Source organism: Triticum aestivum, chromosome 4A, assembly GCF_018294505.1.
Source record: "Triticum aestivum cultivar Chinese Spring chromosome 4A, IWGSC CS RefSeq v2.1, whole genome shotgun sequence".
In the NCBI taxonomy this organism is placed as follows: Eukaryota; Viridiplantae; Streptophyta; class Magnoliopsida; order Poales; family Poaceae; genus Triticum; species Triticum aestivum.
Window position 1 is genome coordinate 611,473,121 of NC_057803.1, and position 19,289 is coordinate 611,492,409.

The following is a 19,289-nucleotide window of genomic DNA, read 5'->3' on the forward strand; positions in this document are numbered from 1 at the left end:
CTCCCCAAGCAGTTTTGCGAGAGGTGCTTTGAGCAAGGAGATCGGAAATCGCAGCAAAAGTTGCTGGAACACGAGCTTGAGTTGGTTTTTCGGGTTTGTGCGAGACAGAGGAAGAAGATGGGTGCAGGAATAAGTGGAGGAGGGCCACCATGGGCCCACGAGGCAGGGGGGCGCGCCCAGGGGGGTAGGGCGCGCGCTCCACCCTCGTGACCAGGTGGCAGCTCCCCCCGCGGTAATTTTTGCACTAAAAAAACTTAAATATTCCCGAAAAAATCATATTAAATTGGCATGGCATTCTGAGGACTTTTATTTTCGGGATATTTTTATATTGCACGGATAAGTCAGAAAACAGACAGAAAAATACTATTTTACTTTATTTCTACTAAAGAACAGAAAATATAAAGAGGGTACAGAAGGTTGTGCTTCTAGTTTCATCCATCTCATGCTCATAAAAAAGAATCCACTAACAAGGTTGATCAAGTCTTGTTAACAAACTCATTCCGATAATCATGGAACCGGAGAAATTTCGAATAACACTATGTTCCCTCAATGGGGATATGGACATCCCCAACAATAAGTATATCATATTTCTTTTTGATAGTAGGAAGAGGAAATTCAAAACCTCCAAATATAATCGATGGAATTTTTCCAATAGAGATGATACTATAAACTTGAGGTTGTTTCCTCGGAAAGTGCACCGTATGCTCATTACCATTAACATGAAAAGTGACATTGCCTTTGTTGCAATCAATAACAGCCCCTGCAGTGTTAAGGAAAGGTCTTCCAAGAATAATAGACATACTATCATCCTCGGGAATATCAAGAATAACAAAGTCCGTTAAAATAGTAACATTTGCAACCACAACAGGCACATCCTCACAAATACCGACAGGTATAGCAGTTGATTTATCATCCATTTGCAAAGATATTTCAGTAGGTGTCAACTTATTCAAGTCAAGTCTACGATATAAAGAGAGAGGCATAACACTAACACCGGCTCCAAGATCACATAAAGCAGTTTTAACATAATTTATTTTAATGGAGCATGGTATAGTAGGTACTCCTGGATCTCCAATTTTCTTTGGTATTCCACCCTTAAAAGTGTAATTAGCAAGCATGGTGGAAATTTCAGCCTCCGGTATCTTTCTTTTATTAGTAATGATATCCTTCACATACTTAGCATAAGGATTTGTTTTGAGCACATCAGTCAATCGCATACGCAAAAAGATAGGTCTAATCATTTCAGCAAAGCGCTCAAAATCCTCATCATCCTTTTTATTGGATGGTTTCGGAGGAAAAGGCATGGGTTTCTGAACCCATGGTTCTCTTTCTTTACCATGTTTCCTAGCAACGAAGTCTCTTTTATCATAATGTTGATTCTTTGATTGTGGGTTATCAAGATCAACAGCAGGTTCAACTTCTACATCATTATCATTACTAGGTTGAGCATCATCATGAACATCATCATTAACATTTTCACTAGGTTCATGTTCATTACCAGATTGTGTTTCAGCATCAGACATAGAGATATCATTTGGATTATCAGGTGGTTCAGCAATAGGTTCACTAGAAGTTTGCACAGTTCTATCATTTTTCTTTTTCTTCCTTTTAGAAGAACTAGGTGCATCAATATTATTTCTTTGAGAATCTTGCTCGATTCTCTTAGGGTGGCCTTCAGGATACAAAGGTTCGTGAGTCATTCTACCAGTTCTAGTAGCCACTCTAACACCATAATCATTTTTCTTACTATTCATTTCATCAAGCATTTCTTTCTGAGCTTTAAGTACTTGTTCTACTTGAGTGGTAACCATAGAAGCATGTTTGCTAACAAGTTTAAGTTCACCTCTAATATTATCCATATAATCACTCAAGCGTTTAATCATAAAGGTATTCTGCTTTAATTGTCTACCAAAATAAGCATTAAAGTCGTCTTGCTTAAACATAAAGTCATCAAACTCATCCAAGCACTGACTAGCAATTTTAGTAGGAGGGACTTCAACTTTATCATATCTATAGAGAGAATTTACCTTTACTACCTATGTCGGCATATCGGGAGGTTCTTCAGTAAATAAGTAATTGAGATCATATACTTCTTCAACAGGTGGTAAATTAAGACCATGTATTTCTTCAATAGGAGGTAAATTCTTAACATCTTCAGCTTTAGTACCTTTTTCTTTCATAGATTTCTTTGCCTCTTGCATATCTTCGGGACTGAGAAATAGAACACCTCTCTTCTTCGGAGTTGGTTTAGGAATAGGATCAGTAATTGGCTCAGGAGTTGACTCGGGAGGTGGCTCAGGAGGTGCCCAATTATTTTCATTTGCCAACATATTATTCAATAAAATTTTAGTGTCATCCAGTGTTCTTTCCCTAAAAAGAGAACCAGCACAACTATCTAGGTAATCTCTGGAAGCATCAGTTAGTCCATTATAAAAGATATCAAATATTTCAGGTTTCTTAAGAGGATGATCAGGCAAAGCATTAAGTAACTTGAGAAGCCTCCCCCAAGCTTGTGGAAGACTCTCTTCTTCAATTTGCACAAAATTGTATATTTCCCTCAAAGCAGCTTGTTTCTTATGAGTAGGTAAATATTTAGCATAGAAGTAATAAATCATATCCTGGGGACTTTGCACACAGGCAGGATCAAGAGAATTAAACCATTTCTTAGCATCACCCTTTAACGAGAACGGAAATATTTTGAGTATATAAAAGTGGCGCGATCTCAGATTATTAGTAAACTGGGCAGCTATTTCATCTAACTTACGAAGATGTGCCACAACAGTTTCAGATTCATAACCATAAAAAGGATCAGGTTCAACCAAAGTAATTATATCTGGATCAACAGTAATATCATAATAATCCTGATCAGGAACACAGATAGTTGAAGTAGCAAAAGCAGGGTCGGGTCTCATCCTACCTCTAAAAGATTCCTTACTCCACTTAATTAGTAACCTCTTACGTTCAGGTTTATCTAGACAAGCAAGAATAGGTTCATAAGATTCATGACTAAGAAGATAACCCTCAGGAATAACAGGCATAGGTTCATCATCACTAACATCATCGTGTTTAGGTTCACTAATTTCACTTTCTCTAGACTTAGAAATTTGCTCATCTAGAAATTCACCAAGTGGCACAGTAGTATCAAGTATAGAAGTAGTTTCATCATAAGTATCATGCATAGCAGAAGTGGCATCATCAATAACATGCGACATATCAGAATTCATAGCAGTAGTAGGTTTAGGTGTCGCTTGCTTACTCATAACAAAAGGTGAATCAAGTGTAGAGCTATATGGCAGTTCCTTACCTCCCCTCGTAGTTGAGGGATAAATTTTTGTCTTAGCGTCTTTCAAGTTCTTCATAGTGTCCAGCAGATATAAATCCCAAGTGACTCAAAGAATAGAGATATGCTCCTCGACAACGGCGCCAGAAAAAGGTCTTGATAACCCACAAGTATAGGGGATCGCAACAGTTTTCGAGGGTAGAGTATTCAACCCAAATTTGTTGATTCGACACAAGGGGAGCCAAAGAATATTCTCAAGTATTAGCAGCTGAGTTGTCAATTCAACCACACCTGGAAACTTAGTATATGCAGCAAAGTGTTTAGTAGCAAAGTAATATGATAGTGGTGATAACGGTAACAAAGTAAAGACAACAAAAGTAATGTTTTTGGTATTTTTGTAGTGATTGTAACAGTAGCTACGGAAAAGTAAATAAGCGTAAACCAGTATATGGAAAACTCGTAGGCACCGGATCAATGATGGATAATTATGCCGGATGTGGTTCATCATGTAACAGTCATAACATAGGGTGACACAGAACTAGCTCCATTTTATCAATATAATGTAGGCATGTATTCCGTAAATAGTCATACGTGCTTATGGAAAAGAACTTGCATGACATCTTTTGTCCTACCCTCCCGTGGCAGCGGGGTCCTATTGGAAACTAAGGGATATTAAGGCCTCCTTTTAATAGAGAAACGGAACAAAGCATTAACACATAGTGAATACATGAACTCCTCAAACTATGGTCATCACCGGGAGTGGTCCCGATTATTGTCACTTCGGGGTTGCCGGATCATAACACATAGTAGGTGACTATAGACTTGCAAGGTAGGATCTAGAACTCACATATATTCATGAAAACATAATAGGTTCAGATCTGAAATCATGGCACTCGGGCCCTAGTGACAAGCATTAAGCATAGCAAAGTCATAGCAACATCAATCTCAGAACATAGTGGATACTAGGGATCAAACCCTAACAAAACTAACTCGATTACATGATAAATCTCATCCAACCCATCACCGTCCAGCAAGCCTACGATGCAATTACTCACGCACAGCGGTGAGCATCATGAAATTGGTGATGGAGGATGATTGATGATGACGACGGCGACGAATCCCCCTCTCCGGAGCCCCGAACGGACTCCAGATCAGCCCGATTAGGGCTTGGCGGCGGCTCCGTATCGTAAAACGCAATGAAACTTCCTCTCTGATTTTTTTTCTCATCGAAAGCCAATATATGGAGTTGGAGTTGGCGTCGGAGGGCCACCAGGGGGCCCACGAGGTAGGGGCGCGCCCCCCACCCTCGTGGACAGGGTGTGGGCTCCCTGGTCTTCATCTTTGGTGAGGATTTTTTATTATTTATTCTAGGATATTCCGTGGAGTTTCAGGTCATTCCGAGAACTTTTGTTTTCTGCACATAAAACAACACCATGGTAATTCTGCTGAAAACAGCGTCAGTCCGGGTTAGTTCCATTCAAATCGTACAAGTTAGAGTCCAAAACAAGGGCAAAAGTGTTTGGAAAAGTAGATACGATGGAGACGTATCAGCTGCTCCTGGTTCGGCGCATGCGGATGGAGCTGGCACAAGCCCCGAGAACCCACTCTCTGTCTCTTTGTTAGTGCCAATTTTGGACGAGCTGCTTGTCCGCCCCGCGCCTAATCTGGGCACATCTGCGCCACCCGCTGTCGCCCCACGCGCGCCCCTGACGAACATATCTGCAGCGAATCTCGCCTTGGGAACCGACGAACCGATGAGTCCGCACACCTGCCCGTCGCCACAGTCCCCTCCCGCCACCCATGACCAGCATCTAGACCTCATGATCAAGCCTAATCCCTCCGCCCAGCCTACGACGGCCGCTCGGTCACCACGCCCCTGCCCGTCGCCCCCTCACTCCCTGTCACATGCAATGGGCCCAGCCGCCCTGACGGTGGATATGTCACCCTTGCAGTCCAACCACAAACTGACGAGCTCGTACAGAGATGCCCTTCTCTCCTCCCCCCTCCATCACCGCCACCCGCACCCTCCCCCCTCCTCTATATAACCCTTGCCGTCTCCCCACTTTGCATCGACGCTCTCACAGTTCTCCTCCAAAACAAAAAAAAGCAGCACTGCTTCCGCTGCCTAGCTCTAGATCACCTCGTCGAAGCTTGCCGTGACCCAGTCCGCTATGCCCGCTGCTGCAGGAATGGCCACCGCAGCCTTGACTGCAGGTACAGGCGCATCTGGCCCAAGTTTCCTCCCCTTCCTGACGCTTTCCATTCTCAACCTAATCCAGCTTTTTGCACTCGCAGCATGGACTCCGCCGGCTCTTCGTCCACGGCGGCTCACGCATCCCGCACTCTCATGATCGGTGACGTTCCCATCATCATCTCCGAACCCTTCCCCGCTCTCCGCGTCCCCTCACCTTTCATCCTCCACGGCACTCCGGTCGGCTCCTCCACCCACGCCTACCTCACTCCCACCAGCTCTCAACCACACGCACTCTCCACCCTTCGACACACAGGAGCTGAGGGGCCGGCTCGCCGACGTTCTCCTCGCGTCACAGTACACCAGAGCCTCGTCGCACGTCTCCGAGACAGACATTAAGGAGGATCTGCCCCGCCCGGCCCATGAGGCCGGGATGCTGCCTCCCTATGGAGACATGCCACTAGTCGCAGTTCCTCCTTGTCTCGTCCACTGCCCGCGTCGCTTTGCTTTCGTCCACCTGCGCACACCAGTCCACAACCCCACTCCCCTCATTCGTCGAGCCATCCAACACACTTGCGGCAACCCTGCCTTTATCATGGGCGGCTCCTGGAGGGGGATTGCCTGCCTCACCTTTCACACACTAGCTGCACGCAATGACGTGCTTAGCCACAGCCCCATCGAGTACGAGGGAAACTATCACTATTGAGCCAGTCGAGCATGTCGACCGCTCCATTGCCATATACACTGACCTTGCTGAGGTCGGAGTCTCAGAGTTTCCACATGAGCTATGGCATGAGGATGGCATACACTTCGCCCTCACTTTCCTTCGCGACGTGTGCATCATCGACGACTTCTGCCTCCACAGTATCGACTACACGTCGGTCCGTGCCCTCGTCCTTCTCCAATATGGCAAGCCAGCCCCTCCAGGCATTGTCATTCAGATCCCACCCATAAACGAGATTAAGATCGCCAAAGTTGTCGAGGTCTCCCGCTGGCACCACGGTGACGGTGCCAACCCGTTCAGTGATGGCTGCTCTGACTGTGACTCTGCTCCTTCCTCTCAGCGAGCCTCTCCGCGGCCGCTCTCCCATGCTCACATTGCCCCTATCGTCTCCGTGATACGTGGCGGGTGGCGCTCCGACCCCACCTATGGTGGCACTAGGCCTATCGCCTCCCATGCCCCTTCCGAGCCTCATGAAACCGACACAACCCAGTCAGCACTGGCCTCACCTCTCACCCTCCATGGTTCCCGGCACCATCCTCTCATCATCTCCGACGATGATTCGGCCGCCTCGGATGACATGCATGCACCGCGCCTGCATGTCGCTTCCGACTCGCTGGACGTGGTACATGCACTCCCTTCCGACACTCATGCCCCACCTGTCATACGCCCGGTTGCCCAGGTGGGTGAAGGAAATATGCCCTAGAGGCAATAATAAAGTTATTATTTATTTCCTTATATCATGATAAATGTTTATTATTCATGCTAGAATTGTATTAACCTGAAACATAATACATGTGTGAATACATAGACAAACAGAGTGTCACTAGTATGCCTCTACTTGACTAGCTTGTTGATCAAAGATGGTTATGTTTCCTAACCATAGACATGAGTTGTCATTTGATTAGCAGGATCACATCATTAGGAGAATGATGTGATTGACATGACCCATTCCGTTAGCTTAGCACATGATCGTTTAGTATGTTGCTATTGCTTTATTCATGACTTATACATCTTCCTATGACTATGAGATTATGCAACTCCCGTTTACCGGAGGAACACTTTGTGTGCTACCAAACGTCACAACGTAACTGGATGATTATAAAGGTGCTCTACAGGTGTCTCCTGTTGGGGAACGTTGCAGAAAATTAAAATTTTTCCTACGGTTTCACCAAGATCCATCTATGAGTTCATCTAAGCAACGAGTCAAGGGAGAGAGTTTGCATCTACATACCACTTGTAGATCGCGTGCGGAAGCTTGCAAGGTGATGATGTAGTCGTACTCGACGTGATTCGAATCACCGATGACCAAGTGCTGAACGGACAGCACCTCCGCGTTCAACACACGTACGGGACGGGAGACGTCTCCTCCTTCTTGATCCAGCAAGGGGAAGGAGAGGTTGAGGAAGACAGCTCCACCGGCAGCACGATGGCGTGGTGATGATGGAGAAGCAGTACTCCAACAGGGCTTCGCCGAGCACACAACGGAGGAGGAGAGGTGTTGGGGAGGGGAGGGCTGCGCCTTGGAGGGTGGTGCGGCTGCCCTCCCCTCACCCCTCTATTTATAGGGGGAAGGGAGAAGGGGGCCGGCCCCCTAGAACCCATCTAGGGGGGGTGCGGCGGCCAAGGGGAGAGGGGGAGAGGGTGGCTTGCCCCCCAAGCCAAGGGGGGCGCCCCCTTTAGGGTTCCCCCCTCAACCCTAGGCGCATGGGCCCAAGGGAGGGGGTGCGGCCAGCCCACCAGGGGCTGGCTCCCTGCCCCACGCAGCCCATGTGGCCCCCCGGGAGGGGTGGCCCCTCCCGGTGAACCCCCGGAACCCTTCCGGTGGCCCCGGTACAATACCGGCATGACCCCGAAACTTCCCGATGTCCGTTTGACAACTTCCCATATATAAATCTTTACCTCCGGACCCTTCCGGAGCTCCTCGTGACGTCCAGGATCCCATCCGAGGCTCCGAACAACATTCGGTAGTCACATACTAGTCTTCCTAATAACCCTAGCGTCACCGAACCTTAAGTGTGTAGACCCTACGGGTTCGGGAGACATGCAGACATGACCGAGACGCTCTCAGATCAATAACCAACAGCGGGATCTGGATACCCATGATGGCTCCCACATGCTCCTCGATGTTGTCATCGGATGAACCACGATGTCGAGGATTCGATCAAACCCTGTATACAATTCCCTTTGTCAATCGGTACGTTACTTGCCCGAGACTCGATCGTCGGTATCCCAATACCTTGTTCAGTCTCGTTACCGGCAAGTCACTTTACTCGTACCGTAATGCATGATCCCGTGTCCAACACCTTGGTCACATTGAGCTCATTATGATGATGCATTACCGAGTGGGCCCAGAGATACCTCTCCGTCATACGGAGTGACAAATCCCAGTCTTGATCCGTGTCAACCCAACAGATACTTTCGGAGATACCTGTAATGCACCTTTATAGTCACCCAGTTACGTTGTGACGTTTGATACACCCAAGGCATTCTTACGGTATCCGGGTGTTACACGATCTCATGGTCGAAGGAAGAGATACTTGACATTCGCAAAGCTCTAGCAAAACGAACTACACGATCTTTTAAGCTATGCTTAGGATTGGGTCTTGTCCAGCACATCATTCTCCTAATGATGGGATCTCGTTATCAACGACATCCAATGTCCATAGTCAGGAAACCATGACTATCTGTTGATCACAACGAGCTAGTCAACTAGAGGCTCACTAGGGACATATTGTGGTCTAAGTATTCACACGTGTATTACAATTTCCGGATAATACAGTTATAGCATGAATAAAAGACATTTATCATGAACATTGAAATATAATAATACTTTTATTATTGCCTCTAGGGCATATTTCCAACAGTCTCCCACTTGCACTAGAGTCACCAATCTAGTTACATTGTGATGAATCGAACACCCATAGAGTTCTTGTGCTGATCATGTTTTGCACGCGAGAGAGGTTTAGTCAGCGGATCTGCGACATTCAGATCCGTGTGCACTTTGCAAATCTCTATGTCTCCATCTTGAAAATTTTCACGGATGGAGTTGAAATGACGCTTGATGTGCCTTGTCTTCTTGTGAAACCTAGGCTCCTTTGCGAGGGCAATAGCTCCAGTGTTGTCACAGAAGAGTTTGATCGGCCCCGACGCATTGGGTATGACTCCTAGGTCGGTGATGAACTCCTTCACCCAAATCGCTTCATGCGCTGCCTCCGAGGCTGCCATGTACTCCGCTTCACACGTAGATCCCGCCACGACGCTCTGCTTGCAGCTGCACCAGCTTACTGCTCCACCATTCAACATATACACGTATCCGGTTTGTGACTTAGAGTCATCCAGATCTGAGTCGAAGCTAGCGTCGACGTAACCCTTTACAACGAGCTCTTCGTCTCCTCCATAAACGAGAAACATGTCCTTCGTCCTTTTCAGGTACTTCAGGATATTCTTGACCGCTATCCAGTGTTCCTTGCCGGGATTACTTTGGTATCTTGCTACCAAACTTACGGCAAGGTTTACATCGGGTCCGGTACACAGCATGGCATACATAATTGATCTTATGGATGAAGCATAGGGGATGACACTCATCTCTTCTTTATCTTTTGCCGTGGTCGGTGACTGAGCCGAGCTCAGTCTCACACCTTGTAACACAGGCAAGAACCCCTTCTTGGACTGATCCATTTTGAACTTCTTCAAAATCTTATCAAGGTATGTGCTTTGTGAAAGACCTATGAGGCGTCTCGATCTATCTCTATAGATCTTGATGCCTAATATATAAGCAGCTTCTCCAAGGTCCTTCATTGAAAAACACTTATTCAAGTAGGCCTTAATGCTGTCCAGAAATTCTATATTATTTCCCATCAAGAGTATGTCATCTACATATAATATGAGAAATGCTACAGAGCTCCCACTCACTTTCTTGTAAACGCAGGCTTCTCCATAAGTCTGCATAAACCCAAACGCTTTGATCATCTCATCAAAGCGAATATTCCAACTCCGAGATGCTTGCACTAGCCCATAAATGGATCGCTGGAGCTTGCATACTTTGTTAGCGTTCTTAGGATCGACAAAACCTTCCGGCTGCATCATATACAGCTCTTCCTTAAGATGCCCGTTAAGGAATGCCGTTTTGACGTCCATCTGCCATATCTCATAATCATAGTATGCGGCAATTGCTAACATGATTCGGACGGACTTCAGCTTCGCTACGGGAGAGAAAGTCTCGTCGTAGTCAATCCCTTGAACTTGTCGATAACCCTTAGCGACAAGTCGAGCTTTATAGATGGTGACATTACCATCCGCGTCCGTCTTCTTCTTAAAGATCCATTTGTTTTCTATCGCTCGCCGATCATCGGGCAAGTCTGTCAAAGTCCATACTTTGTTTTCATACATGGATTCTATCTCGGATTTCATGGCTTCAAGCCATTTGTTGGAATCTGGGCCCTCCATCGCTTCTTGATAGTTCGAAGGTTCATTGTTGTCTAACAACATGATTTCCAGGACAGGGTTGCCGTACCACTCTGGTGCGGAACGTGTCCTTGTGGACCTACGAAGTTCAGTAGTAACTTGATCCGAAGTACCTTGATCATCATCATTGTTTTCCTCTTCTATTGGTGTGGGCATCACAGGAACATTTTCCTGAGATGTACCACTTTCCCGTTCGAGAGGTAGTACTTCATCGAGTTCTACTTTCCTCCCACTTACTTCTTTCGAGAGAAACTCTTTTTCCAGAAAGCATCCGTTCTTGGCAACAAAGATTTTGCCCTCGGATCTTAAGTAGAAGGTATACCCGACAGTTTCCTTAGGGTATCCTATGAAGACGCATTTTCCGACTTGGGTTCGAGCTTTTCAGGTTGAAGTTTCTTGACATAAGCATCGCATCCCCAAACTTTTAGAAACGACAGCTTAGGTTTCTTCCCAAACCATAATTCATACGGTGTCGTCTCAATGGATTTAGACGGTGCCCTATTAAATGTGAATGTAGCTGTCTCTAGAGCGTATCCCCAAAATGATAGCGGTAAATCGGTAAGAGACATCATAGACCGCACCATATCCAATAGAGTGCGATTACGACGTTCGGACACACCGTTTCGTTGAGGTGTTCCAGGCGGCGTGAGTTGTGAAACGATTCCACATTTCCTTAAGTGTGTGCCAAATTCGTGACTTAAATATTCTCCTCCACGATCTGATCGTAGGAACTTTATCTTTTGGTCACGTTGATTCTCCACCTCATTCTGAAATTCCTTGAACTTTTCAAAGGTCTCAGACTTGTGTTTCATTAAGTAGACATACCCATATCTACTTAAGTCATCAGTGAGAGTGAGAACATAACGATATCCTCCGCGAGCCTCAACGCTCATTGGACCGCACACATCGGTATGTATGATTTCCAACAAGTTGGTTGCTCGCTCCATTGTTCCGGAGAACGGAGTCTTGGTCATTTTGCCCAAGAGGCATGGTTCGCATGTGTCAAACGATTCATAATCAAGAGACTCCAAAAGTCCATCAGCATGGAGCTTCTTCATGCGCTTGACACCAATGTGACCAAGGCGGCAGTGCCACAAGTATGTGGGACTATCGTTATCAACTTTAAATCTTTTGGCATCTACACTATGAACATGTGTAATATTACGCTCGAGATTCATTAAGAATAAACCATTGACCATCGGAGCATGACCATAAAACATATCTCTCATATAAATCGAACAACCATTATTCTCAGACTTAAATGAGTAGCCATCTTGTATTAAACGAGATCCAGATACAATGTTCATGCTCAAACTTGGCACTAAATAACAATTATTAAGGTTCAAAACTAATCCCGTAGGTAAATGTAGAGGCAGCGTGCCGACGGCGATCACATCGACTCTGGAACCATTCCCGACGCGCATCGTCACCTCGTCCTTCGCCAGTCTCCGTTTATTCCGCAGCTCCTGTTGTGAGTTACAAATATGAGCAACGGCACCGGTATCAAATACCCAGGAGTTACTACGAGTACTGGTAAGGTACACATCAATCACATGTATATCAAATATACCTTTGGTGTTGCCGGCCTTCTTATCCGCTAAGTATTTGGGGCAGTTCCGCTTCCAGTGACCCTTCCCCTTGCAATAAAAGCACTCAGTCTCAGGCTTGGGTCCATTCTTTGACTTCTTCCCGGCAACAGGCTTACCGGGCGCGGCAACATCTTTGCCGTCCTTCTTGAAGTTCTTCTTACCCTTGCCCTTCTTGAACTTAGTGGTCTTATTGACCATCAACACTTGATGTTCTTTCTTGATTTCAGCCTCTGCTGACTTCAGCATCGAGAACACTTCAGGAATGGTCTTTACCATCCCCTGCATGTTGTAGTTCATCACAAAGCTCTTGTAGCTTGGTGGGAGCGACTGGAGGATTCTGTCAATGACCGCCTCATCTGGGAGGTTAATGTTCAGCTGGGTCATACGGTTGTGCAACCCATACATCTTCAGGATGTGCTCACTGACAGAACTGTTTTCCTCCATCTTACAACTGTAGAACTTGTCGGAGACATCATATCTCTCGACCCGGGCATGAGCTTGAAAAACTAGTTTCAGCTCTTCGAACATCTCATATGCTCCGTGGTGCTCAAAACGCTTTTGGAGCCCCGGTTCTAAGCTGTAAAGCATGCCGCACTGAACGAGGGAGTAATCATCAGCACGAGACTGCCAAGCATTCATAATGTCTTGGTTCTCTGGGACGGGAGCGTCACCTAGCGGTCCTTCTAGGACATATTGCTTTCTGGCAGCTATGAGGATGATCCTCAGGTTCCGGACCCAATCCGTATAGTTGCTACCATCATCTTTCAGCTTGGTTTTCTCTAGGAACGCGTTGAAGTTCATGTTGACATTAGCGTTGGCCATTGATCTACAAGACATATTTGCAAAGGTTTTAGACTAAGTTCATGATAATAAAGTTCTAATCAAATTATGAACTCCCACTTAGATTAGACAACCCTCTAGTCATCTAAGTGTTACACGATCCGAGTCGACTAGGCCGTGTCCGATCATCACGTGAGACGGACTAGTCATCGTCGGTGAACATTCTCATGTTGATCGTATCTTCCATACGACTCGTGTTCGACCTTTCGGTCTCCGTGTTCCGAGGCCATGTCTGCACATGCTAGGCTCGTCAAGTTAACCCTAAGTGTTTTCGCTGTGTAAAACTGTCTTACACCCGTTGTATGTGAACGTAAGAATCCATCACACCCGATCATCACGTGGTGCTTAGAAGCGACGAACTGTAGCAATGGTGCACAGTTAGGGGAGAACACTTCTTGAAATTTTGTAAGGGATCATCTTATTTACTACCGTCGTCCTAAGTAAACAAGATGCATAAACATAATAAACATGACATGCAATTATATAGTTGTGACATGATATGGCCAATATCATAAAGCTCCATTGATCTCCATCTTCGGGGCTCCATGATCATCTTGTCACCGGCTTGACACCATGATCTCCATCATCATGATCTCCATCATCGTGTCTTCATGAAGTTGTCACGCCAACGACTACTTCTACTTCTAGGACTAATGTTTAGCAATAAAGTAAAGTAGTTTACATGGCGTTATTCAATGACACGCAGGTCATACAAAAAATAAAGACAACTCCTATGGCTCCTGCCGGTTGTCATACTCATCGACATGCCAGTCGTGAATCCTAAACAAGAACATGATCTCATACATCACAATTCATCATTCATCACAACTTCTGGCCATATCACATCACATGATCAATCGCTGCAAAAACAAGTTAGACGTCCTCTAATTGTTGTTGCATCTTTTACGTGGCTGCAATTGGGTTCTAGCAAGAACGTTTTCTTACCTACGAATCACCACAACGTGATTTTGTCAACTTCTATTTACCCTTCATAAGGGCCCTGTTCATCGATTCCTCTCCAACTAAAGTGGGAGAGACAGACACCCGCCAGCCACCTTATGCAACTAGTGCATGTCAATCGGTGGAACCGGTCTCACGTAAGCGTACGTGTAAGGTTGGTCCGGGCCGCTTCATCCCACAATACCGTTGAGCAAGAAAAGACTAGTAGAGGCAAGTAAGTTGACAAGATCCACGCCCACAACAAATTGTGTTCTACTCGTGCATTAGAGAACTACGCATAAACCTAGCTCATGATGCCACTATTGGGGAACGTTGCAGAAAATTAAAATTTTTCCTACGGTTTCACCAAGATCCATCTATGAGTTCATCTAAGCAACGAGTCAAGGGAGAGAGTTTGCATCTACATACCACTTGTAGATCGCGTGCGGAAGCTTGCAAGGTGATGATGTAGTCGTACTCGACGTGATTCGAATCACCGATGACCAAGTGCTGAACGGACAGCACCTCCGCGTTCAACACACGTACGGGACGGGAGACGTCTCCTCCTTCTTGATCCAGCAAGGGGAAGGAGAGGTTGAGGAAGACAGCTCCACTGGCAGCACGACGGCGTGGTGATGATGGAGAAGCAGTACTCCGTCAGGGCTTCGCCGAGCACACAACGGAGGAGGAGAGGTGTTGGGGAGGGGAGGGCTGCGCCTTGGAGGGTGGTGCGGCTGCCCTCCCCTCACCCCTCTATTTATAGGGGGAAGGGAGAAGGGGGCCGGCCCCCTAGAACCCATCTAGGGGGGGTGCGGCGGCCAAGGGGAGAGGGGGAGAGGGTGGCTTGCCCCCCAAGCCAAGGGGGCGCCCCCTTTAGGGTTCCCCCCTCAACCCTAGGCGCATGGGCCCAAGGGAGGGGGTGCGGCCAGCCCACCAGGGGCTGGCTCCCTGCCCCACGCAGCCCATGTGGCCCCCCGGGAGGGGTGGCCCCTCCCGGTGGACCCCCGGAACCCTTCCGGTGGCCCCGGTACAATACCGGCATGACCCCGAAACTTCCAGGTGTCTGTTTGACAACTTCCCATATATAAATCTTTACCTCCGGACCCTTCCGGAGCTCCTCGTGACGTCCAGGATCCCATCCGAGACTCCGAACAACATTCGGTAGTCACATACTAGTCTTCCTAATAACCCTAGCGTCACCGAACCTTAAGTGTGTAGACCCTACGGGTTCGGGAGACATGCAGACATGACCGAGACGCTCTCAGATCAATAACCAATAGCGGGATCTGGATACCCATGATGGCTCCCACATGCTCCTCGATGTTGTCATCGGATGAACCACGATGTCGAGGATTCAATCAAACCCTGTATACAATTCCCTTTGTCAATCGGTACGTTACTTGCCCGAGACTCGATCGTCGGTATCCCAATACCTTGTTCAGTCTCGTTACCGGCAAGTCACTTTACTCGTACCGTAATGCATGATCCCGTGTCCAACACCTTGGTCACATTGAGCTCATTATGATGATGCATCACCGAGTGGACCCAGAGATACCTCTCCGTCATACGGAGTGACAAATCCCAGTCTTGATCCGTGTCAACCCAATAGATACTTTCGGAGATACCTGTAATGCACCTTTATAGTCACCCAGTTACGTTGTGACGTTTGATACACCCAAGGCATTCTTACGGTATCCGGGAGTTACATGATCTCATGGTCAAAGGAAGAGATACTTGACATTCGCAAAGCTCTAGCAAAACGAACTACACGATCTTTTAAGCTATGCTTAGGATTGGGTCTTGTCCATCACATCATTAATGATGTGATCTCGTTATCAACGACATCCAATGTCCATAGTCAGGAAACCATGACTATCTGTTGATCACAACGAGCTAGTCAACTAGAGGCTCACCAGGGACATATTGTGGTCTAAGTATTCACACATGTATTACGATTTCCGGATAATACAGTTATAGCATGAATAAAAGACATTTATCATGAACATTGAAATATAATAATACTTTTATTATTGCCTCTAGGGCATATTTCCAACATCTCCGAAGGTACATGTTGGGTTGGCGTATTTCGAGATTAGGATTTGTCACTCCGATTGTCGGAGAGGTATCTCTGGGCCCTCTCGGTAATACACATCACTTAAGCCTTGCAAGCATTGCAACTAATGAGTTAGTTGCGGGATGATGTATTACGGAACGAGTAAAGAGACTTACCGGTAACGAGATTGAACAAGGTATTCAGATACCGACGATTGAATCTCGATCAAGTAACATACCGATGACAAAGGGAACAACGTATGTTGTTATGCAGTCTGACCGATAAAGATCTTCATAGAATATGTGGGAGCCAATATGAGCATCTAGGTTCCGCTATTGGTTATTGACCGGAGACGTGTCTTGGTCATGTCTACATAGTCCTCGAACCCGTAGGGTCCGCACGCTTAAAGTTTCGATGACAGTTATACTATGAGTTTATGAGTTTTGATGTACCGAAGGAGTTCGGAGTCCCGGATGAGATCGGGGACATGACGAGGAGTCTCGAAATGGTCGAGACGTAAAGATCGATATATTGGACGACTATATTCGGACATCGGAAAGGTTCCGAGTGATTTGGGTATTTTTCGGAGTACCGGAGAGTTACGGGAATACGTATTGGGCCTTATTGGGCCATACGGGAAAGAAGGAAAAGGGCCTCAAGGGTGGCCGCACCCCTCCCCTTGGTCTGGTCTGAATTGGACTAGGGAAGGGGGGCGCCCCCTTCCTTCCTTCTCCTTTTTCCCTTCCTCTTTTCCTATTCCATATGGGAGGTGGAATCCTACTAGGACTAGGGAGTCCTAGTAGGACTCCACACTTGGCGCGCCCCCTCCTAGGGCCGGCCTCCTCCTCCCTTGCTCCTTTATATACGGGTGCAGGGGGGCACCCGAAAGAGACAACAATTGATCATTGATCTCTTAGCCGTGTGCGGTGCCCCCCTCCACCATAATCCTCGATAATATTGTAGCGGTGCTTAGGCGAAGCCCTGTGACAGTAGAACAACAAGATCGTCACCACGCCGTCGTGCTGACGGAACTCTTCCCCGACATTCTGCTGGATCGGAGTCCGGGGATCGTCATCGAGCTAATCGTGTGCTAGAACTCGGAGGTGCCATAGTTTCGGTGCTTGATCGGTCGGGCCGTGAAGACGTACGACTACATCAACCGCGTTGTTATAACGCTTCCACTTTCGGTCTACGAGGGTATGTGGACAACACTCTCCCCTCTCGTTGCTATGCATCACCATGATCTTGCGTGTGCGAAGGAAATTTTTGAAATTGCTACGTTCCCCAACAGTGGGTGACGTGGTGCCACCTCCCCCGTCCACTAACCTGCCTGTCGCTCCTCTGCCCGCTGGCCCGCTGGTTCAGTCCAATGCCTCTGCGTTCTCTGCGGTCCCCACTCCTGCGGACGCACCTGCTGCGCCTCCTGCCTTCACTTTCACCGCGGGCGAGTCGTCTCGTGCTACTGGTAACCAATCTACCCCCCTCCCCCCGTGCTCAATAAATCTAATCTCTCACCCTCTGCTTATCTACCACTGACTGACGGACCCTTGGATGCAGCCCTCCCCCTGCAGGACCTGGACACCCACGAGTGCATCATTCGCAAGGTGCGCCGCAAATCAGAGCGTGATCAGTCCGTCTCCAAGGACAAGCTGCGGCGGAGTGTGCGACTGGCTGGCAAGCAAGCCTCCTACTCCCCCATGCTTGCTAAAGCCGTGAAGTCCAAGGCTGCTCGCCTCTCCGCTGTGGATGTCGACACGGCCATTGGCCGTGCTATCCAGGAGGCACGCCTCCACGAGCCCGATGCCCCTTCTGCCTCCACCGAAGACCATGCTGCCATTGCTCTGCTCTGCGGCGCTGACGACGAGCAGCTAGATGCCATCCTTTGCTCCGAGGATGTTGCCTTTGGTGATGACGCCGCTCCATGATCAGCCGTCCTCGCCACCCTGGAGTTTCGGCGCGGTCTCTGCCTCACCTAGCTTTTCTGCATGGCGCCGTTAGATCGCTGTTCTTTTGGTCTTCGCTTCCTATGTCGCATGTTCCTATGCTACTTTTGGCCTCACCTACAGCCTTTGTGACTGTATGCCAGATGTACCCCGCTTCTGTCTATTGGTGCTTGATCGGTCTTAATGAGTAATGATGCTTTTCTAATCTGCTCTTGGAATGTACGAGGACTTGGCGATAGCGATAAGTGCTCTGACGTGCTTTCCGAACTAATCACAACAAAACCGCACATTACGCTCTTACAAGAATCAAAAATCGACTCTCTCTCCGACAGTAAAACAAAATCCTTCCTACCACGGCAGGCCGACCAAGTTTTCTCCTTGCCAGCTGTCGGAACCACGGGTGGCACCATCTCGGCCGTCAACTCTGCGTCCTTCCAAGTTGTGTCCTTCTCCCACTTAACCTTCTCCTCCACACTAATCCTCCAATCAACTGCCTGCGCACACCACATTGCCATTACTAACATCTACGCTCCCTCCTCGCGCTCTCTCAAGTTAGCGTTCTTAGACGAACTCGCCTCTATCGCACAACCAGATGACACCCCATGGCTCATCGCCGGTGACTTCAATCTTATCTGTTTCCCCTGCGAAAAAAACAACACCGCCTTCTACCCCGCCGAAGCCAACGCGTTCAACCAAACCTTAGATAACCTAGCACTTATCGAATTGCCTTTACTGGACCGCAGGTTCACTTGGTCCAATAACCGTGCCTCCCCACCCTAGAACGACTAGATCGAGTCTTTTTTAACCTTGCATGGGCAGATACTTTCCCCAACACTTCCCTTTCCTCTCGATCCTGCTTCACGTCCGATCACGTTCCTCTCCTCGTCCACGTCACCACCTCCATCCCTCGATCCAACTTTTTCAAATTTGAAGCAGCTTGGGCCAAGTTCCGGCCCTGCAAGGACATTGTTGCTCAAATTTGGGCTGCACAGCCCTCATCGCCAAACAATGCTACTGCCTCCCTCGTCTCCGCGCTCAAAAAAACTCATGTCCGTCTTAAGACTTGGGCACGTTCTCATATCCCCACCCACCTTCGCGAGGCTCGCTGCCAAGCTGCAATCACAGCCCTCGACCTCGTTGAGGAAACTAGACCCTTAACTCGGCCATAGTTGATCACTCGCAAAATCATCATCTCCTTGCTCAAGAGTGCCATCCACGAGAAAATGACATACTGGCGCTGGCGTGCTAAAGTCTCTTCCGCTATCC